Source organism: Ananas comosus, unplaced genomic scaffold (genome assembly GCF_001540865.1).
Source record: "Ananas comosus cultivar F153 unplaced genomic scaffold, ASM154086v1, whole genome shotgun sequence".
Classification (NCBI taxonomy): Eukaryota; Viridiplantae; Streptophyta; class Magnoliopsida; order Poales; family Bromeliaceae; genus Ananas; species Ananas comosus.
This window is the reverse complement of record NW_017893337.1, coordinates 17,764-41,113: the sequence shown is the minus strand read 5'-3', so window position 1 is coordinate 41,113 and position 23,350 is coordinate 17,764. Positions and strand designations below refer to the sequence as shown.

The window sequence follows — 23,350 nt, the reverse complement described above, 5'->3', positions numbered from 1 at the left end:
CTTCCTGTTCTTGCTGGTGGTGTTTATGTTGGTTATGTTTTAATTTTGAGTACAGTTGGTACATACTATGCTCTGATACCATGTTAGAATATTTATTTGATTGGTACTATTCTAGCGTGGTTTTAGTAGACGCTTTGTATACTGCAAGTATATGGCGGATCTGTGCATGTATCGGGTATGCTTCCGCTGATACCCGGGCATGACAGATTGATATCAGAGCCTAGGGTTGAGTCTTAATGGACCTATCAAACTTTAGGCTGGTTGGACTATAGGAAATAGGCTAGCGAGAGACAAGGTCTATTTGAGTTTTATAGCGAAAGTATTTTGATTGGGTATTTTATAAACTCCGAATGGTTGGAGTTTGATTGAAATGTACAACTACTAACTTTGCGGAGGGCCACGTTGGCGGACGACAACGTGACATCGGAAGTTAGTGCGTGGCACATTTTATTACTTTCGCCTGATTATTGGGTGGTTATTTTACGGAGTGGGGTTTCGATAGTGTGAGTTTTATTAACTTACGCTTATTATGTTTGTTGCAGTTCTAAATTCCTACGACTAATTCTAGGACAGCCGGAGCGGCCGAGGCAGCTAATGCGGTCGAAGTGGAGACCTCCTGTAATATACCGAAACCTCAGTAAACGAATATCGAACTTTAGTCAAAATGACCAAAGTGCGACATTGGAACACTTCGGAAAGGCCGAAGGCGTCAAAAAGAGCAAAAGTGCATTGTAGGGGATCTTCGAGAGCTAGAGAATCAAAAAATCTGCAAACTGCAGTTTTTGGGCTCTCGGGGACCGGTCCCCGTACGCTTGTGTGGCTGGGCAGAAAATCCTGCGCGCAGCCAAGCTCTCGGGGACCGGTCCCTGGTGGGACAGACCGGTCCCTGGTGGGACAGACCGGTCCCCATAGGTGTGAAAATTATGAAAACGGCTAAGTATTGGAAAACTAGCTCTCGGGGACCGGTCCCTGGTGGGAGAGACCGGTCCCCTTGCACGAAAAATTCCCAGAGTTGGAAAATTGGCTAAGTCCCTGGAAGTCAGCTCTCGGGGACCGGTCCCTGGTGGGAGAGACCAGTCCCCGTATGCGAAAACTGACCAGTCTGGGCAGTGTGAAAGGATCAAAGCTAAGGGGCTTAAATGCAATTATGCATTGTGTGGGCTATGTATTGGGGGTAAATGAGAACTTTCTCTCATTTCTCTCCCTCACACATACATATTTGAGAGCTCTCTCTCTCTCTAGGACTTCCTCTCTCTCTCTCTTGGAGGTGGAGCAAGGAGAGGATTTGGAGGAGAAGAAAGTGGAGAAGGAGGCAAAGAGGTGGAGTAGCTTCTTCTTCTTCTCTAGCACAAGAACAAGGAAAGCTTTGAGGTAAGCTTTGAACCCATTAATGGTAGAACCCTAGAATGAGATTTGATTGACTTAGGAATGGTTTTAATGGAACCTCTAGAGGGTAACAAGCTTGCTTTTGCTTGTGGTAGAGATCAAAACAAGGGTTTTGATGTATGTGAAAGCTAGGGCACCCAAAAGAAGGATTTTGCTCAAGTGAGGTTGTGATCTAAATTGATCTTATACAAACCTAATTGGGGGTATAACGAACGCGTTGGTGCGCTTGGTTCGGTAATCCGACGAGTGTATGTAAAGATATTGACGAAACGGTTGTTTTCGTACAGATTGCCGCAGGCGGCAAAATAGGAGGCTAAAAATCACGAGATTTAAACCGTAGCACGTTAGCAAGCCTACGAGTTGGGTGGTGCTTTCGAAACTCTTTGAAATTCCTCTTATGTCTAATGTGTCACTTATTGAGCATGTATGTATATAAATTCTTCGTGCATAATAGGGTGAATTGAGAGTGTATGTTGCATGCTTATAGTTAAGATACATTTGATATGGTTGAGAACCAATAAGAATTATATAAACCCTATATGTGCATGTATGGTGACAAGNGTATATCCCAATAGTGTAAGAGTAACCAAGAGTTGGTAGAGTACGACGTGAACTTGAATGTTTTACGTTTGTAAGTGTATATGCATGTATGGTGACAAGAACTTAGCAAAGTTAAAGAACAAGTGGCATTATGACATGAAGGACAATGTGGCATTGTGATGTTGAGTACTAGTGTTATACACCTAGTAAAGTGGCATAAAGAACAATGAATTGCTAGAGTTAGCATCAAGTGGCATAAAGAACAATGAATTGCTAGAGTTAGCATCAAGTGGCATAAAGAACAATGAATTGCTAAAGTTAGCATCAAGTGTCATAAAGAACAACGAATTGCTAGAGTTAGCATCAAGTATGGCATAAAGAACACTAGAGTTAGTGTAATGGCATGATCGAAAACAAAGAATGCAAAGAATATGAGATATTGGCATTATGACATAACAACCTTAGAGTTAAGGGTCATGAATGCATTGTTTCCTGTTAAGGAATAGATTGAACTTGACATCCTTAGAGTTAAGGATTGGATCATACTCGCCTTACGTCTTGGTTCGGAGGGCGGTAGCTTCCCCTCGAGCGATGAGCTCCGGAGTAGTCATCACTGGGTTGTAGGAGTTTCTCCCCAAAGGACGGTCCCTGTCGGGTCGCAGGAGTTTCTCCCTGACAATTGGGATTATGAGTTGGTGAGTTGCTTTGGGCGACACCTACGGGCTAGCCATGAGATTGAGACTGAGAATTGAACATGAATTATGCATTCATCATGAATATTGTTGTTGAGTATCTTTATTGATCGCATTTATTCAGGCATATTAGCTGCATAGTATAGTTGGTTACTTATCTATCTGCCTTTTCTTCTATTATGCCTGAGTTAGACCTAGTGGAAAAGTCGGTGAGATTGGGGCCGAACCCACTAGGAACTTCGTTGTAGTTCTCACCCCACTATTTCCACAGAGCCGGGACCGAGTACGCCGGCGGACGACCGCGGTAAAGATATCGCGCCGTAGACAGTGACCACCCGAGATGGTTCATTTTGCATAGTTGCATTCCTATATCATCTTTTGTCTTTGATGAGTATAGATGTATTAAAGATGGTTAAATGTAAGATTCCATTTTGGAAGTCATTGTGATGTAAAGAAAAGAAATGATGAAAAGCATATATATGGAAAGGAATTATGAATGTAAAAGTTGAATGCTTGTAAATGGTTAAAAGTTAATCATTCTACTTGTGATGTTGTATAGTTTAGTATTCTTTCACTTTGGCTATTGCTTACCCTCGTGTAAGCCATTATGTATGTTTCTGCTTATGCATTCTTTTTGTTTGAATTGTACATGTGTTGAGCCTTGGGCGGACAGGGGAGGTGCTGTCCGTTCGGCGTGGCGTCTGTTCGACGTGTCCGGACCGGCCAAAAGGATCGGTCCCGGGGCGTGACAGATATAGTGGTATCAGAGCCTAAAGTGAAAGAATAGGAATGGACCTAGAGACCCTTAGGATTGGAAAACCTTAAGGATCTAGGGAACGTGAGCGACGTTGGATCAAGTATAGCAAAAGCGTGTGATTGGGTCATGTTGGGATGTCTCTAATGTGATTAGGGACTAAGTCTAAATTGATGTTTGTTCTCTACTCCTTGTGTTGTGTCGGGCGGCCGACGACATAATTCTTTGGAGTGAGGATGGATACATAAGTTTGCTTTCGCCGAATTGGGTATGATTGAGTAATGTTGGTCATGTAGCTAATGCGAGTTGCTTCATTTCAGGAAGCAATGGCTCGTGGTGGACCTCGAACAAGGTCGATGCCAGAGGAGCCGAATGCGGCGCCCGAGCAATCCGGAGCAAGTGGCGACGGTGAGGTTCGGGAGCAGATGGCCGCGCTTATTGGCATGGTGCGACAGCAAGCGGAGTCCGTTCAGCCCCAAGGGAAGCAAATTCAAAGGCTCTAGGAGGCCTTAGAGCGGCAACAGGCATCGGTGGCGCAAGTGGGCGCCGAGCACCCTGCGCCCCCTGCGGTGGTGCCGAGTGTAGTCGAGGGAGCGGCGGCAGTGGCAGCTGTGCCCNAGCAGATGGCCGCGCTTATTGGCATGGTGCGACAGCAAGCGGAGTCCGTTCAGCCCCAAGGGAAGCAAATTCAAAGGCTCTAGGAGGCCTTAGAGCGGCAACAGGCATCGGTGGCGCAAGTGGGCGCCGAGCACCCTGCGCCCCCTGCGGTGGTGCCGAGTGTAGTCGAGGGAGCGGCGGCAGTGGCAGCTGTGCCCGTCACAATGGTGCCGGCCGGATCGGAAACCTCAAATCCCGATGGTGCGGCAGTAGAGGCGGAACGGGAGAGTGCGTTGGCGGCTCTCGTTATGTTCAAGAAGTTCAATCTACCAATATTCGACGGAGACAAAGTGGAGCTGTCAATGGTGGAAGCATGGATTGACTCGATGGAGTCACTCTTCGAGGATATATACACCTTGGAGAAGGATAAGGTGCAACTCACCACACATTGTTTAGAAAAGGCGGCAAAGGTGTGGTGGAAGCGAGTAAAGCGGGATCGGTCTGCCGATCTTCCGCCTATGTAATGGGCGGAGTTCAAGAGAGCGATGTTCGCGAACTACTTCCCCGACACGATAAAGCGGAAGATGCAAGAAAAGTTCCACAAGTTGAGACAAGGTGATCGATCGGTGGGGGAGTATGAGCAGGAGAATTGATTATGCCAATTGATTTGCTAGTGCTGGATCGAATGTGGGGCTTCGATGTAATCTTGGGGATCAACTGGCTCTCCAAGTATTATGCGGTTATAGATTGCGAAAGCAAGGTGATTATGTTTCGTGAGCCTAACCAAGAAGAGTTAGTGTACCAGGCGTGTAAAAGCTCGCGCTTCGCGGCAACTGTATCGGCGGCGAGGGCGAGGAAAATAATAAAGGGTGGATGTGTAGCCTACTTGGCGATAATGGTGGAGGCCCAAAAGGAGCACCCGAAACTTAGTGGTATTCGGGTAGCATGCGAATTTCCGGATGTGTTTCCGGCGGAGTTACTGGGATTGCCACCGGATCGGGAGGTTGAGTTCGTCATTGGCTTGATTCCCGGGGCGGCGCCAATCTCGAAGGCTCCGTATAGAATGGCACCGGTGGAGCTAGTAGAGTTAAAAGCACAATTACAAGACTTACTCGATAAAGGCTTCGTGAGGCCGAGCGTGTCACCGTGGGGAGCTTCGGTGCTATTTGTGAAGAAAAAGGACGGCACACTTTTACTCTGCGTGGATTATCGCGTGTTGAACAAGGTGACAGTTAAGAACAAGTACACGTTGCCGAGGATTGATGATTTATTCGATCAATTGCAAGGGTCAAAGGTGTATTCAAAGATTGATCTCCAGTCGGGGTATCATCAATTAAAGATTAGGTCGAAGGATGTGAACAAGACGGCGTACCGTACGCGGTATGGCCATTATGAGTTCACAGTAATGCCGTTTGGGCTTACTAACGCCCCGGCAGCATTTATGGACTTGATGAATCGAGTCTTCAGGCCTTTGTTGGACCGGTGCATCGTGGTATTTATAGACGACGTGTTGGTATACTCCAAGAGTGAGGAGGAGCACGAGGAGCATTTGAGAACCGTGTTGCAAATCCTCCGACAAGAGAAGCTTTATGCTAAATTGAAGAAATGTGACTTTTGGCTTATGGAGGTCACATTCTTGGGCCATGTGATATCGGGCGATGGAGTTTCAGTAGATCCAAAGAAAGTTGAGGCTATTAAGGGTTGGCCTCGCCCGACAAGTGTTGCGGAGGTCCGCAGTTTTCTTCGACTTGCAGGCTACTACCGGCGGTTCGTGGAGGGGTTCGCTAAGATAACTACTTCACTAACGCGCCTTACCCACAAAGGAGTAAAGTATGTCTGGAGTGACGATTGCGATTGAAGCTTCGAGGAACTAAAGGAGAGGTTGACGTCGACCCCGGTGCTTGCCTTGCCGACTCCGGGGGAGACCTTCGTAGTGTACAGTGATGCCTCGTATGTTGGTCTCGGGTGCGTCTTGATGCAAAATGGGCGGGTCATAGCTTATACTTCGCGCCAGTTGAAGAATTGTGAGAAGAACTACTCGATACACAACCTCAAGTTAGCCGCGGTGATATTCGCGCTCAAGTTATGGAGGCATTACTTGTCACGCCCTGAGACCGCTACCAATTTGGTCCGATTCGAGCACGTCGAACAGACGCCGAACGGACAGAGTTTCTCCTGTCCGCCCAAGGCTCGCAACAGCAGTCGTGTACATTTCAGTCGCCCAGGTAGACATACAACATACACAAAGAATCCACAAGGACGAACTAGCAAGTACACATACAAGCAGTTACGAGAGCGAAGGTAAGCATACATGTCACGCCCCGTGACCGCTACCAATTTGGCTCGGCCCGGGCGCGTCGAACAGACGCCGGGCGGACAGGACCTCCCCTGTCCGTCCAAGGCTAACCAACAGATCATGTATAGGAATTTACCCAGGAATCAATTCATAAATACACGATCTACAAGCACCACCAGTGCTACACACAAGAGCAAGATACCAGTATAGAAACATATACAAGTACATAAGAGAGAAAAGCTATCTATTACATTCATTTGATTTACTACATTTAAATACATCTTTTACATTCTTCCAAAATATAAATACAATCGCTCCACCTCACCCTATACAACATCTACTCTCAAGTACAAAAGGGTGACGGCTAATGCAAAAGGGAGATAGCTAATGCGACTAGAGCGCCGGGCCCTTACCGCGATCCTCACGCTCACCGGGGACACCCGAACTGGAACCTGTGGTAAAATGGGGGTGAGAACTAACTTCCTTAGTTCCCAGTGGGTTCGGCCGCCGACTCCGCCGATCTCCCCACTAGGTCCAAGCGGGCACAAGTAGATATACCAATAGATGGATAGATAGATAAGGAAAGCTGTAAATGACGGAAATGAAGCTATGCTACTATGCCCAATCATAATATATGAATGCATGTACAAGGAAATAGATAAACAACTAACCCATTATCATGTCCAAAGGCAAAGCTATTTACTCGTTCATTAACCTCCTTTACTTGTCCATTAATCTCATGGCTTACCCGAAGGCTCGCCTACAGCTCACTAGCCATCTCGACACGTAGGGAGAATTAACTCACACTACGGACCCGAGACCGTCTGGCGGGGCCAAATAGGCAATCCCTGTCGTGACCAACATCCGGAGCGCACTACTTGCGTGGGGCTTCCAACACAAGATTTAAACAGACCGTGAGCATGATCCAATCCTCTAAGCTCGAGGATACCCTGTCCTCTAGGGTCACAATCATCACATAGTCCATAGGTTTCACCTACACTATTAACTAGATTGCCAATCGTCCGTTTGTTTACCATTGACTAGATGCCACTCGTTCATAGTTTACCATTAACTAGATGCCACTCGTTCATAGTTCATCGTTTTCTCTACATTATAGGATTCACAATCTCGACCCAATCCTTATCAATCCAATATATCAAATATCCAATGTACGCTACGATATCATCAAGGAAAAACATAAGGAAAGGCAATGCATACTTATCCTATAATGCAATAATACAAGATGCAAGAATCGACGTGTACTAAGACATAGAAGGGAGCCCGATTGCTTCGGGATGGACACCACCCACCTCTTGGCGATGCCACGATGATAGAAAACTCGACGCTGCGGTCGTTGCACGCCGCTTCAACTCCTCGGGGCGAAGCGAGCCCTCGAGTACCCGATTCGGCGATATCTCCGCACCCGATCGTCGGATCGAGAAACCGACTTCGCCGACGCGTTCCGGGACCTAGCAATTAGGTTAGCGACCCAACAAATTAGATCAAAACCCTAGATTTACCAAAAACCCAATTCCGTGCCCTAGAACGGCGACGAGAGGGAAATCCACGGTGCGAGTTTCGATTGCGAGCTCGAACCTTCCATTTATCCCTAATAGGTTCCATTTGAACCAATTCTAAATCCTAAAAACCCAAACCCTAAAAATACCATTAAAGGGGTTTAGAGCTTACCCCTACACAAGGTTTCCTCAAGCTTGAGGGAGAGGGAGAGAAGAAGATATCTTCTTCTTTTTCTTCTTAGTCTTCTCTTTCTCTTTCTCCTTCTTTCTCTTCTTCTTCTCCTTCCTCTTCTTCTTCTCCTTCTTCTCTTTCTTTTCTTTTCTTTCCTAGAGAGAGAGAGAAAAGGGGGTAAGAGAGAGAGAGAAAGCAGCTGAGAGTGAGAGAGGGGTCCCCAAGCCCTATTAAAGGCTATTTTGCAGCTAGCCCCCTCAACTTTTCATAATCTGAACCAGCCCTCTCTGGGCATTTTCGCAGCGAGGGACCGGTCCCAGCTCGGGGAGACCGGTCCCCGAAAGCTGCCATTTCGAGCAGAGGGGATTTCGCGTTCGGGAACCGGTCCTTGCCTGAGAGACCGGTCCCCGGGAGACCGGTCCTTGTCCGAGAGACCGGTTCCCGAGAGCTGCATTCTCGGGACTTAGCCAAATTTGGCTAAGTCTCGCCAGGCCAACGTTCGGGAACCAGTCCTTGCCCACCAGGGACCGGTCTCATCAGAGACCTCCGCAACCCGGCCTGATGGAACCGGTCCCTCCCTGCCAGGGACCGGTCCCCGAGAGCATTTCTGCTCCAGTGCAAGTTTTGCACTTGGTGCTCTCGCGGGCCCTTCCTTAATGCACTTTATGCATTATAAATACCTTCGGACCTTCCGAAGCCTACGCACTCGACAACTAGTCGATTCTGGTCGAAGTCCAATCCTCGAGTTGCGAGAATTCACTTCCTTACAATACAAGTAAACAAAAGAGAGATACATCTAACTATTACATCCATTCACATTCATAATTATTACATTTACATTTTCTCAAAATATTTACATGTTCTTTTCTATATACATAAACAACTATCCGATATATAACCAAAATCCTCTAGTACCCGGGGTACTCTAGTGCAGTAGGTAGCCGCTATCTACTAGGGCGCTACGCCCTTGCTGCGGTCCTCGCCCGACGAACTGGTACTCGGCCCTGCAACAAAGTGGGGTGAGAACTATATAAATATAGTTCCCAGTGGGTTCGGCAGCCGACTCCGCCAATCTTCCCACTAGGTCTAAACAGGCATAAGCAGATAGATAGATAGATAGATAGGTAGAAAGAAACAACAACTATTCTACCATGCCTTCAACATGAATGAATATGCAGTGTCAATATGCATCAGTTCTTCTATCATGCTAGTATCATGTCACATAGTTATGCAAGCTACCACATACACTATGTCTAATCAGGAAATGAATGCAATTCTACTTTGCTATCCTTGTTCTTTGCTCAATTTACTTGGCTTGCCCTAAGGTTTGCCACGACTCACTCTCAATCTCATAGGTGAGGAGAAGCTGCACTCGCACACCGAGACCGCTTGCAGGACAACTATGTCTGTCCCTAATGTGAAGTACTCCGGAGACCACTGCTTCGGTGGAGCGACCACCGACAAGCGAAACAGACTAGTGAGTATGATCCAATTCTCACAAGAGGATACCCTATCCACAAGGGTCCACGTGCCTCTGCTGCACGGATGCCAAATGCATAATCAACGGTCGGGATCTCGACTATCCCTAGAATCATGTCACAATAGACTACTAGATTTAATGCCACTCGATCAATGTTTAACTACTTATATGCCACTCGTTCGAGTCATAGTGTTTCCATTGCACTATTTCAACATCTACTGTTTTCATCATCTCAAGTTCGAGTTCACTTTTCATCTTGCCATTATAGGATCTCAATTCTAGTTCTCATGCACCCTAGGTCCCTGTGTCGAGCTCTCGAAGCTACACTAATAAGGAACATGCAAGAATAGGAATATCATTCTACTATATCCTATAATGCATATATGAACCATAGAGATTACGATCAATTTTGATACTGTGACATAGGGAGAAGCTCGGTTGCTTCGGGATGGACACCCCCCACCTTCAGGTGATGTCGCGACTCTACGGTCCTGATTCGGCAACTCTTCGATGCCGCCTCGGCCCTCCAGGCGGTAACGAAGCCGGAAAGGTCAAATCTCGCGATATCTTCACGCCAACTCGACGGATCACCGAACGGACTCCGTCGATGCGATCGTAGACCTAGCAATTAGGTTTACACACCCTAGAATTAGATCAATCCCATTCCATTGCAAAACCCCCATTTGGGGCCCTAGCACATAGCTAGTGCGAGAATCGGCGACAAACTTCGCGATTAACGCGATAAGCATCTACTTAACGCACTAGGGTTCCAACAAAACCAAATCCAAAGCTTTTGGCTCAAACCCTATCAAACTACCATTAAGGTTCTCGAAGCTCACCACAAAGCTCGCCTCGATGACGAAGAAGAAGACGACGGAGTCGAAGATCTCCTTCGAGTCTTCTTCACCAATCTTCCTTCCACCTCCTTCAAGAGAGAGAGAAAGAACTTAGAGAGAGAAAGAGAGTATGTGTTTGTGTGTGTTAGGGTTAAAGAATGAGAGGGGAGGAGCTCTCTCCCTCCTATATACTCTCACTAATGCAACAATTGCATTAAAACCCCTCAACTTCGCACCAGTGTCCTAGCCCAACGTGGGCCATTTCGGGCTACGGGGACCGGTCCCCGAGAGCAACCTCTCAGGAAACAGGGCATTTGCCCAACCCTCTACGCGTACGGGGACCGGTCTCTCCCCTACAGGGACCGGTCCCTGAGTGCAAGATTGTCACGCCCCCGCCCCGAGGACCGATACCAATTTGGTCCGGTTCGGGCGCGGCGGCGGACCGCCGAACGGACAGCACCTCCCCTATCCGCCCAAGGCTCAAACAACGAGATTGTGTACAACAAGTTCCCAGAAAAATAACTTGAATACATACACAATCATACAATAACAACGAAAGCACAATTAGTGCTATACAATACGAGTGCAAGCGTCACGAGTAATACAACCATACAAGTGAATGAAAGAGAGAGATATACTTAACTACTAAACTCATTTAACTTATTACAACTATTACAATTTGCATTCTTCCAACCTGTACATTATACATATACAATCCTCTCAAAACCTCACCCTATACATCAATCTACTCTCAAAATAGGTACAGGGTGTAACTAATGCATAAGGAAAGTAAAACCTCTACTAATACCACTAGGGCGCTAGGCCCTTACCGCGATCCTCACCGGGGGCGCTCGAGCTCGGACCTGCAATATGGTGGAGTGAGAACTACGAATAGTTCCCAGTGGGTTCGGCCGCCGACTCCGCCGATCTCCCACTAGGTCTAAGCAGGCACAGATAGATATGCAGATAGATAGATATTTTACCGAATTAAAAGCATCTAATATAAACTGCAGGTATACATATATGAGCATCTAACTATGCCTCAATCTGAAATGATGCATGCATGTGTCATAGGGTAAGGCTAAGTAACCGACTATTATGCACAACAATGATGTGACTCATCTGATTACCCAATTTCTCGGCGAACTCAAGGCTCGCTCACAGTCTCACGTGTGTAAGTCTCATAGGGCGAAGTCTAGCTGCTTGAGTACCCCCGAGACCGCCTGCGGACAGCTACACTGGTCCAAGGGCATCTACACTGGCCCCCTCGCGTGACAACCTCCGGAGTGCACTACCTGTGAGGAGCTACCACCACAGGTGCAGGCAGGCTAAGTGAGCTCGATCCAATCTCATGACTAAGAACATCCTACCCGACCAGGGGTGATAGCAACATAAAATCAGGGGTTCTAATAGTCAGCCACGTAGTATCTCAACTATACTAATGCTCCTATGCCACTCTTGTCATATCTAATGTCATTAGATGCCACTCGTTCAATGTTTCAGGTTGACTAGATGCCACTCGTTCCCTTGACAAGTTCTCGATACACTAGTTGCATTTTACTAGGTTCTCATCCACATAAGCATATTCCTTTCATTATAGGGTCTCAAGTCATTTGACACTATATTAAGCATACTAGATTCAGGTATTAAGCAACTATCTCTACGCTACTCTACTAGCATGCAAGAACGTGTAACAATTACATTTAGCACCCTACAATGCAACATTACAATATGCAATTAATCGACTTGATAAACTTAGACATAGAGAGCAGCTCAACTGCTTCGGGATGGCACTCCCCCACCTTTTGGTAATGCCGTAAAGCTAGAATACTCGACGTCGCGGTCCTCGTACGTCGCTTCAACTCTTCGGGGCAAAACAAACCCTCAAGCACTCGTTTTGGCGATAACTCCACACTCGCTCGTCGGATCGACGAACCGTCTTCGCCAACGCGTTTGTAGACCTAGCAATTAGGTTTGCGACCCATTAAACGAGATCAAAACCCTAGATTTGCTAAAATCCCAAATCGGAGCCCTCGGTCTCAACAATGGAGAAATCCGCGGTGCGAGCTTCGATTTCGAGCTCAAACCATCTCCTTAGCTTCAATAGGTTCCATTCGAATCATTTCTAAGCAACAAAACCCTAGATTACAAAATCCACCATTGAAGGGTTTGAGATTTACCTCTAAAAGCTTCTCCAAGCTTGAGGGGGAGAGAGAGAGAGAGAGAAGAAGATAACCTTATTCTTCTTCTTAGTCTTCTCCTTCTTCTTCTCCTTCTTTTCTTCTTTCCCTTCTTCTCCTTCTTCTCTTCTTCTTTTCCTTTCATTCTAGAGAGAGAGAGGGAGAGAAAGAGAGGGCAAATGAGACAAATGGGAGAGAGAGAGAGGTCCCCCACCTCTCATATAGGCTATTTTACAGAAAACCCCTTCCACTTTCCATTAATTAAAACAGCCTTCACTGGGCCATTTCGGGCTACGGGGACCGGTCCCTCTGAGGGAGGACCGGTCCCCCGAGAGCTGCCCAAAAATTATGCGTACGGGAACTGGTCCCCATACTGAAGAACCGGTCCCCGAGAGCTTTCTCCGAAAAATGAGCTACGGGAACCGGTCCCCTCCTCTAGGGACCGGTCCCCGAGAGCATGAAATCTGCTCCTTGAGCAGATTTCGCTCCAAGCTCTCGCGGGTCCGTCCTCAATGCACTTTTGATGTTTTTGATGTTCTCGGACTTTCTGAAGCACACCAACTCGACAATCAGTCGATTCTAAACGCAGTTTAACGCCCGAATTTTGAGAATTCCCTTTTTTCCTTACAAAGATTTCTCAGAACAGCTCTTTCAGCTCTCTTCACGCGTACGGGGACCGGTCTCTCCCAGCAAGGACCGGTCCCCGAGAGCAGAACTTGGCAGGGCAACCCTTCTGCTGCCCTCCATAGCTACGGGGACCGGTCTCCCCCCAGAAGGACCGGTCCCCGAGAGCAAAACTGCAGTTATGCAGTTCTTCACACAACTTGCTCTTGGAGGCTGCCAATAATGCACTTTTTGCATTTTAGATAACTCCGGCCTTTCCGAAGTGCACCCACGCGACCCTTGGTCGATTCTACACAAAGTCCAATCCTCGTATTTTGAGAATTCACTTCCTTACATCTTCTCCTTCTTAAAAGGAGTTTCGTCCTCGAAACTAAACCAACTTCACAAAAACTTAAATAGATTCATACCTCAACTCAGTCTTCGAAGAGATGAGAATGATGCGCTTTCATCATTTCCTCGAGTTCCCAAGTGGCTTCGCGATTATCATGATTGCTCCACCGAACCTTGACATAGGGAATCTCGCGGTTCCTTAACTTGCGCACTTCGAGAGCCAATATCGACACTGGGAACTCTTCGTAAGACATATCCTCCCGCAATTCCGGCGGCTTATATTGTAATAGGCTGAAAATTCAGCTTAGGCCAATTGTGATAAAATTGGTCACAATGAGGCTAAAAAGGAATTAAAGACTTCTAAGCTTAATTAGAAGCTAGAGATCAGTCATTGGCACATATTGGGAGTGTGAGAATAGAAATTAATGCAATCGAGGTGATAAGAGAACTCCAATTGCTGAAATGACTTTAATGCTGAAATTTTGGCCGATTTGGTCAAAATGGCCACATTGATGCCAAGTTTGAAATGAATGGCTCCCAAACTAATTTGATGGATTGGGAAGCTTCTTTGGCATGATTTGGATATGCTCGAATCGAATTGGATTGAATTAAACCAAAGGAAACAGGTAATGAAGTTGCTGCTGCTGCTCAAAGGCTGAAATGCTGAAATATTGAGTTAACTTGATCAAAAAATGATCAAGTTAATGCAAATTTCGAAATGGAATGCTTCCAAATTAATTCAGCAGTTTGGGAAGATCATTTGACACATCTTAGAAGTGTTAGAATGGGATTGGAATGGCTTAAATATGAGAAAAAGGAAGATGGAGTGCTGCTGCTGCTGCCTGAGTCTAGAAATCTAGTCAACTTGATCAAATTTGATCAAGTTGATGCTAATTCGAAAATGGATTGCTTCCAAACTATTTCGGTAGCTTGGGAAGTTCATTTGGCATGTTTTGGAAGTGCTCGAAGTGAATTGGAAGTGACAGAAACCTCCAATCACTGTTGCCAACAAGGAATGCTGAAATTCCTAGTTAATGTTGATCGAAATGATCAACGTAATGCCAAATTGGAAATTAATTGCTTCCAAATTAATTTGACAACTTGTAGAGGTATATTAGTGTAATTTGAAAGTGCTTGAGTGGACTTGAAGTGAGTTGGATGGGCAAAATAAGCTTCAAAGTGCTGCTGCAGCTAGTTGTTTAGCGCAGGGACTGAATTGTAAGTTTCAGGGACTGAAATGTAAATCTGAAGGTTGCAATGCACTTTTGCAATTTTCAGGGGTTAAGCTGCATTTTTCTGGTCTTATCACTTATCCCCAATGCCTCTGAGGTTGGCCACGTATCAGGACATCCTCCCACACCTGTCCAAAGGCAGAGTTTTCATTTCCCTTCTTTCTTTATCTCTTTTCTTCTTCTACTTTTCTCTAAACTAAGGAAAAGCTTGAGAAGTTGAAGTTGGCAGTTTGGAGGACTTGTGGACTGAGGAAGAAACTTGATCCAAGCAGGGAATTGTTGCTGTTGGAGTTGTTGAATAACCTGGAACAGCATCTAATCAAGGTAAACTTGATTAGTATTTATTCATAGATAGGTTAAGTACTTGGAAAAGAAGTTTATATGGATTTCATGCTATTGGCAGCCTAGGTTTTTTTGGACTGTTGGAGCTGAAATTTCTTGTTGTTGGAGCAGCAAAGAAGGCTTCCAAAGCTAAAGTTGATTAGAAGAAGTATCTAATTAAGGTAAGTTTAAATTGGTATTTGATTTCAATTAAGCTCCTTACCTTAAAGAGGAAAAGGAATTGATGAAGTTTGTGGGCTGCTAACAATAGAAGAATTGGTGGAATTGCTGAAGTTGAAGTCCAAGCTGTTGGAGCAAGGAGTTTCTACTGATTGGACTTCCTGAACAACTGGAACAGCATCTAATTAAGCTGGTAGCTTGATGAATTGGTGTTGTTGGTGCTGCCGAAATTCAGGGGTGGACCATTTGAAGCAGTGAGCAACCTGATAGAACCTTGGATTAAGGTAACTTTGTTCTAATATTTGGTTAAAGTCAAGCTAGTTGCCTTGAAATTGCTCAGTTAAGAATTCCTGCAGCTGGAATTAGCAAACTTGAGAGCACTAGGCTGAGTGGAGTTGGCATATTGGGGCTGCCCTGGTTTGAGACCAATTGGAATGAAGTAATTAATCAAGGTAATTTAAGTCTAGTTGCTGAGTTGAGTAAAACAAGTTGTATTGATTACCTTACTAGAATCATTTAGTAATGAGAATTGATCATTTACTGCAGCAGGAATTAGAAAAGAAAGTGATGAAATTCCTGATATAAAGGAAATTCCTGCAAAGTGAGAAGTGCTGAAATTACAGCTTTGGTGGAGCTTCTGTTGGTGTTCCGAGCTGAAAAGAAGCTTTAGAAAGCTGAGAGCAACTTAGAAAAGCTTCTAATTCAGGTAAATAGAGTAATTATGTTTGAATCAAGTCATGCTAAGTACTATAAGATACTTTCTAAGTGTAAAGTAAATATGGAAGCTCAGGGACCCAAATTTTAGCATTAAGATCCTTGATGTTAAGGTTGAAAGTGAGCTGATTGGAGAATCAATTGAGATAATTGTGGCTAAGTAAGAACTGAGATTCAATTAGTATAACGGGGAAATACAAATAATAGAACTAATTGTTCTATGTTTAGAATAGCTGTTCATGAAACATGAATGCTGAAATAATATTGAGCTGATATGTATATATGAATGATAGTATATACATATACATAGATACTTGGAGTTGAAATGCAAGTTTTGATAGAATGTGAATATAACACCAGTTTCATCTCTTTTAATCTTATATAAATGAAAGTTAAACGTGCTCGCAAGTCTAAATTGACTTTCCGACAGGTCGACGACGCGCTAATTACGGTAGAGGCCGTTCTAGTTCTATTTATACTGAGTCGCGAGAGTTAGTTGTCGACACATTCCGAGACGTGAGATCTTAGTTGTTGACACCACTACAGGTGGGTGGTGCTATCCGAAATCTCTGAATCACTTTTTATGTCTAAAATATTTCATTGAGCATAATTGTCTACTTACAATGAATTCATGCATTATAGGGCATTGAGAGTATGTAAAGAATATTGATTATGCAATTGTGTATCAACCTTGTAAATGTATGAACATAGAATGTGAATATCTAACCCTATGAATGCATTGGACTATGACAATAGTGAACCTGGTGACATATGACTAGAGATTTGGTTAGTATTGAGATATGAANGACTAGGGGTGGAACTGGGCCCGGGCCTAAACAAGGCCCGGCCTGATGGGCCATGTTTGGGCCGGGCTTTGGGTATTAAAAATATAACTTTGGGTTCGGGCCGGGCTTAAAAATTTAGGCCCGAAGAAATTTTGGGCCTATTTGGGCATGTCCAAGCCCGGCCCGAGCCCGACCCAAAAGCCCGATATATTAATTATCAAAATAAATTATTTAATTATATATATATATTATTTATCTATAAAAGAAATAAATAATATCATATATCATATATAGTATATATTGTTATTAATGATATATACTTATATATATATGAGGATATATTATATATTAACAAAATATTTAGTTCCATATTAGAATATATTTGATATTAGATAGTAATTTCTTTGATGTGATCAAACTAAAAATAAGCATTTTATTTTAATTTTATACAAATAAAAGTATTTATGTATTATATGATAAATGCATAAAATGGGCCTCCACAAAGCCCGATGGGTATTGGGCATTGGGCTTGGGCTTGGGTCGGGCCTTAATTTTCAAAAAAAATTGGGTAGAAGCCCGACCCGAAGCCCAACATTTTCTTTTGGGCCGGGCTTGGGCATAGTATTACCCGACCCAAACCCGGCCCAGTTCCACCCCTAACTATGACAATAGTGAACCTGGTGACATATGACTAGAGATTTGGTTAGTATTGAGATATGAATTGTGAAACTAGCATATAAAGCTAGTTAGAGTAAAGTGTGACAGTGTTTGTCAGTTGAATCCTCTAAAGGGGGATCAGATCATACTCACATTTGTTTGGTTCAAGTGAGGTCGCTCCTCCTTGAACGATGAGCTCCGGAGTAGTCATCTGTACTGGACCAGGAGGTTGCGTCTCCCCCAGTTGACAGTCCCGTCGGGTGCAGGTTGCGTCTCCCCGATATTTGGGATAGTGTCAGTGAGTAATTGTTAACCAAAGGGTTAACCAAAAGATTGGGTAAAGTTAATGAAAAGCATGCATGCATATTTACAGTTTTCATATATATTGCTTTCTTTCAGCTTTGTACAGGCATTGTAGTAGTTACATATCTAGTTGGTTACTATCTGCTTTACTTTCTTTGCCTACATATGCCTGATTAGACCTAGTGGGTGAGTCGGCGAGGTCGGCGGCCGAACCCACTGGGAACTTTCTCGTAGTTCTCACACCACTAACCTTACAGGTTCCAGTATGAGTGCTGTTGCCGAGGATCGTGGCAAGGGCCCTGCAGCTTAGTTAGCCGACACCAGAGTTTAGTGGTTACCATTTTGATGTATATACAACATGTAAATAACTAAATGTTTCAGTTATGTAAAGTTTTGAATTACAGTGAATTTCATTGTTCAGTTACTTTACTATCACTTGTGTTTGTTGCTTGCCTTCGAGCAAGCCATGTATATTGAAATGTGATCCTGGGAATTGTTTATTTCTTTATACATGTACTCGTTGTGGTTTAGCCTTGGACGAACAGAGGAGGTGCTGTTCGTTCGGCGTCTGTGTACGGGCTCGGATCGACCAAATTGGCGATAGCGGGACGTGACACATATACAAGCACATGCTCGGGGTCATGAACGCACTTGCCAAGGTTGGAAACGTGGAACACATTGTGGACACCCGCTAGCTTCGGCAGCAATGCGAGCCGATAAGCTACCGCTCCAATTCGTTCCAACACTTCGTAAGGCCCTATATATCGAGGACTTAATTTTCCTCGAACTCTGAAGCGTTTCACACCTCGCATCGGTGAAACCATCAAGAACACGCGATCTCCAATCGCGAACTCTAAATCTCGACGGCGTTTATCTGCATAACTCTTTTGTCTCGACTGCACCGTGAGCAATCTCTGGCGAGCAAGGCGGACTTTCTCCTCCGCCTCTCGCAACACATCCGGACCCATGGCCGCTCGCTCGCCTACATCACTCCAGTGCAAAGGAGATCGGCACCTCCGCCCGTACAAAGCCTCGAACGATGCCATCTTTATGCTCGACTGGTAACTGTTATTATAGGCAAACTCGGCCATCGGTAAGTGTTCGCTCCAACTACCCCTGTAGTCGATCACGCATGCTCGCAACATATCCTCCAAAATCTGAATTGTCCGCTCCGACTGCCCGTCGGTCTGAGGATGAAATGCTGTACTGAACTCGAGCCGTGTGCCAAGAGCTTCTTGCAGGTTCTTCCAAAAGTGTGAAGTAAACTGGGGGTCTCGATCCGACACGATCGACTTCGGAACTCCGTGTAACCTCACGACCTCATCTAGGTATACCTGCGCCAACCTGTCGCCTGACCAAGTAGTGTGGATCGGCAAGAAATGTGCCAACTTTGTTAAGCGATCCACCACTACCCAGATCGCGTCGTGGCCACCCGCCGATTGGGGCAATCCAACCACGAAGTCCATAGCCACATCCTCCCACTTCCAGACGGGGATAGGTAGGCTCTGTAGTTTTCCCCCTGGAAATCGGCGCTCCGCCTTAACCTGCTGACAGATGTGACTGTCACGCCCCGAGACCGATACCAATTTGGGCCGGCCCGAGCACGTCAAACAGACGCCGAACGGACAGAGTTTTTCCTATCCGCCCAAGGCTCATCACATGTACATTTCAAGTATAAAGAAGTGCACTAGGGGAAACATACAAAAACGGCTTACACGAGGGTAAGCAATAGCCATTAGTGAAAGATAGGAAACTAACCTTTACACAAGTTCTATGATTCATTTTGATCACATACATGTATCTGTTTACATTCAGGATTCTTTACATACTTTCCATCATATCTTTTTACATCACATTTACCCCAAAATGAGCTTTACATTCTTTTCTTTGCTTTATACATTAACATCTTAAATCATCAAATACAAAAGATGATAAAAGGGTAGCTACTAACAAAATATAAACCAAGCTCTGGTGGCTTCTGTGTAACGTACCGAACTTCGAAAATCATGAAGTCACGATGTATTTAAATATTTCCGGTGAGGTTGCGGTGGAATGTAACATATTGGATTTCAAATATAAAAGTGAAAATAAATAAAAAAATAGTATGAGATACTATTTTTATTGGATTTAGAGAAGTAAAGTATAAGTCAGAAGTGACTTGTGCTGAAATCGGAACGAAAACAGAAGATTTAGAATTTTCTGTTAGAAACGGGACTGATAAATTAGCAGAAAATGCACAGTCTCAGAAAATTATGAAAATTGGCAGATATGTCAGAATTATTTTTATGAGGCTAGATTTAAAGTTTCATATTATTCTGACACTTGTAGAGTGAGAAATAGGATCCGAAAGCTATCTGATAAAGATTGCAGTTCGGTACAGTTTTCAGTGACCAAACGGGGTCGAAACTGAAATATTAAAATTTTTTTGGACTTATTAAGTAAAACCGAGTATGCCTGTCAAATTTGAGCTCAAACAGACATTCAGAAGGGCTCCGACGAAAAATAAACTGCCCGAGGTGAATAGTGCATAGTTGAGGGGCAAAATGGTAAAAAGGGACTTAAACCCTTTTATCTTCTTCTCCTCTCAACCGTGGCTGCTCAAACCGCATGCCACACACACCCACAACACACGCATGGAGAAAGGAAAGGAGAAAGCTCTCTTTCTCTCTCTAGATTTCTCACAAAATTAAGGAAATTGGTGGAAAAGTAAGCTTAAAGATGGATTTTCATCTTCATCATCATCTTCCTCTCCGTTGGAGCTATTTTGAGAGGTGAGCTTCAAACCCTTTAATGGTAGAACTCTAAGGATTGATCCTTATGCTCTAAAAATGATTTTAATGGAATCCTAGCATGCTAAATAGAAGAAAAATGCTAGAATTTAGGATCAATTTAGTGAATTTTACAATACTTGAAACCTAGGGCTCAAAAATGCAAATTTTGCTAGGAGATGGGTTTGATCTAAATTAACCCTCCGTAAACCTAATTGTTAGGTAAACAAACGCGTTGGCGAAGACGGTTCGGCAATCCGACGAGCCGTTGCGAAGTTATTAAAGAAACGGACGTTTAGGCTTCGGGTCCGCCGGGAGGGCCGAGGCGACGTCGTAAAATCCTGGAAACGGATTTGAAGCACCGTAACAGCAAAACGAAGACCCTTTTTACCCGGGGCTGCGAAGCGATGCGCGGTTGGTGAGTAATTTCGAGTTCGGGCCGAACCGGGCACCGGGTACCGCGGGAGGCCGATTGCAAGTGTCGACAAGCAATCGGAACGCGAATCGAGGTGGGTTGTGCTTACTGAAGCGACTAGGTCGTCTTTATGTCTAAGAAAATATGATTTCTTATGATGCATATAGAAAGTATGTTATGGTAATGCTAGTTAAGAATGCATGTAATGAATGCAAGTAGCTAAAGCATGTTATGGTAATGCTAGTAATTGCATGATTACATGATGAGCATTATGGCATAATAGATATATGCATATTAGCATGTGAGGAAAGTGTGAGATGAATACATGATGAGCATAATGTAGAAATGCATGTTAACATTATGAAATGCTGGATGAGAGATTCATATAGAAATGAATGATAATGAATGCAAGCTGATAAATGCATGTTGATAAATGCTAAGTAAGTGCATATAAGCATGTCATGATGAAATGCTAGATGAATAGATGCATGTAACTAATGCTAAGAGAATGCATTTGGGCATAATGGATAGAGGCATGTCGATGAATGCAAGTAGATAATGCATGTTATAGAAATGCTAGCTAAGTTGCATGATTACATGACGAGCATAATGTAGATAATGCATGTCATAGAAATGCTAAGTGCATGATTACATGATGAGCATTGTGAGGATATGCTTGATTCAGATGAGTCAAACATAGGTTGAACAGAAATAACATGAACCTAGTGTTAGAGAACATAGGTCGGGTCTGAACGACAGTGAACCTAAAGTCATGAACATAGGTTGAACGTGAATGACAGGGAACCTAGTGTCGTGAACCTAGGAAAGATCGAGTAGCATCTAACCTAGTGTCAAAGAACATAGGTTGGACATCAAGTGGCATTAAACCTAGTGTCAAAGAACATAGGTTGGACATCAAGTGGCATTAAACCTAGTGTCTTGAACATAGGCTGAATAAGTATAGTGTGAACCTAGTGTCATGTATGTTAGGACACTTATGGTATTTGAGCATATTTATATTTGTAGTCATGCATTATAGGGTGTTTGGCATTGTGCGAGTGAAAATGTGGATTACTATCAATAGTAAGAACTTGTGAACCTTAGAATGTGGACATAGAACCCTATGAATGCATGGACTATAACAATAGTGAACTTGGTGACATTCTAACTAGAGATTTGGTTAGCATCAAACAATAAAATTGTGAAACTAGCATAAAGAGCTAGTTAGAGTTCAATTGTGGTATGGCCAGTTATTGAATCCTCTAGAGGAGGATTGGATCTTACTCACATAGTCTGTTTTTAGCTTGGTGGAGGTCGCTCCCCCCAGGCAGTGAGCTCCGGAGTTGTCACACGATGGGCTAACGTACTTGCCCTTGGACTAACGTACTTGTCCAGCAGACGGTCCCTAGGGTGGTTCGAGTCCCCCGTTATTAAGGGATTTTGGGTTGTGAGTTATTGGGGTTAACAAGTGTTAACCGGTAAGATTGGGTAAAAGCCTAAGTGATTGGGAAAAAGCATGCATTATGAGCTATAGATTGGGTATCCCTGTCGAGTGGATTTTGGGGCTGAGGTGTATGTGAGACGTCCATTACCTCGAGTCTGGATGTATGCGGTATTCCGCAGATGATTGACTCAAGACCGAGTCGGATGGTTAGCTTTGTTAAGGTAATAGAAACTTTAAAGCTAGTGGCAAAGGCAAGAACTAAGGTAGTAGAGACCTTAGAAACAAGTTGAGCTTGGTAATGGAACTAAGGTAAGTAGAAACCTTAGGGGTAAAGGACTTGAGCTGAGATTAGCCAGTGGAATGTAGAGTCAATGGACGTACTAGTGAATAGTGGATTATATAGATGCATAGTGGCATAGAAATGCATGATATCCATATTGCATATCGTGAGGCAATGCAAGGTTTCATTAGTTGCATAATTTAGATATATATATATCTATCTGTTTATTGAACTAACCTGCAGGTTGCCTCTCTTTGACCTATTGGTCGAGCTTTTCCTTTGGGTGGCCGTACCCACTGGGAACCATGGAGTTGGTTCTCACCCCACGTTGTTTTGGGGTGTTACAGGTTCGCACGTGAGCGGCGCGGCGGCGCGAGGCAAGGGCGTAGCTTCGTAGATAGCGCCCTACCCAGAGACCAGAGTTAGCAGTACCCCGTCGACATAGCTTAGGGGTATGGGGTGTTATTAATGAAAAGAACACAATGTATCAACGTGTAAATAAATTTGTAATAACTTAGATTGCATTTGGATGAAAAAGAATGTAAAAAGAACTGTGATGTAAAAAGTATGAATGTGAATGTTTGTAATAATATAGGATGTGTTTATGTTGTTTGATACCTTCCATTATGCAATCTTGATTGATATCAGTTCCTGGTTGGAACCTTCGTATTGTATGGATTGCGTTGCCTTGAATGTACAGGGGAGACTCTGTCCGCAGTACAGGGGAAACCCTGTCCATTCGGCAATGTCGGCGGCGCCGCGACCTCGGCCAAATAGGCGGGTGGTCATGGGTCGTGACATTCTGTCTACGGTGCGATACCTTTACGGCGGTCGCTCGCCGGCTCGC

The 23,350-nt window shown here is 44.4% G+C and overlaps 2 long non-coding RNA genes across 3 annotated transcripts; both read left to right on the top strand.

Annotated features, from left to right (window-relative positions):
- The first annotated feature begins 14,726 nt into the window (after positions 1-14,726).
- Positions 14,727-18,025, top strand: LOC109705677. 2 transcript variants are annotated; one of them, XR_002214843.1, is made up of 7 exons: positions 14,727-14,960; positions 15,040-15,139; positions 15,229-15,421; positions 15,494-15,589; positions 15,684-15,843; positions 16,282-16,397; positions 17,854-18,025. It is a non-coding gene; the product is annotated as an uncharacterized LOC109705677 (long non-coding RNA). The 2 variants fall into 2 exon arrangements; XR_002214842.1 differs by having other exon boundaries at positions 14,730-14,960; positions 15,687-15,843.
- A 2,083-nt stretch (positions 18,026-20,108) lies between these two features.
- Positions 20,109-22,904, top strand: LOC109705670. The gene is made up of 3 exons (XR_002214838.1): positions 20,109-20,367; positions 20,587-20,873; positions 22,851-22,904. It is a non-coding gene; the product is annotated as an uncharacterized LOC109705670 (long non-coding RNA).
- The last annotated feature ends 446 nt before the right edge of the window (positions 22,905-23,350 follow it).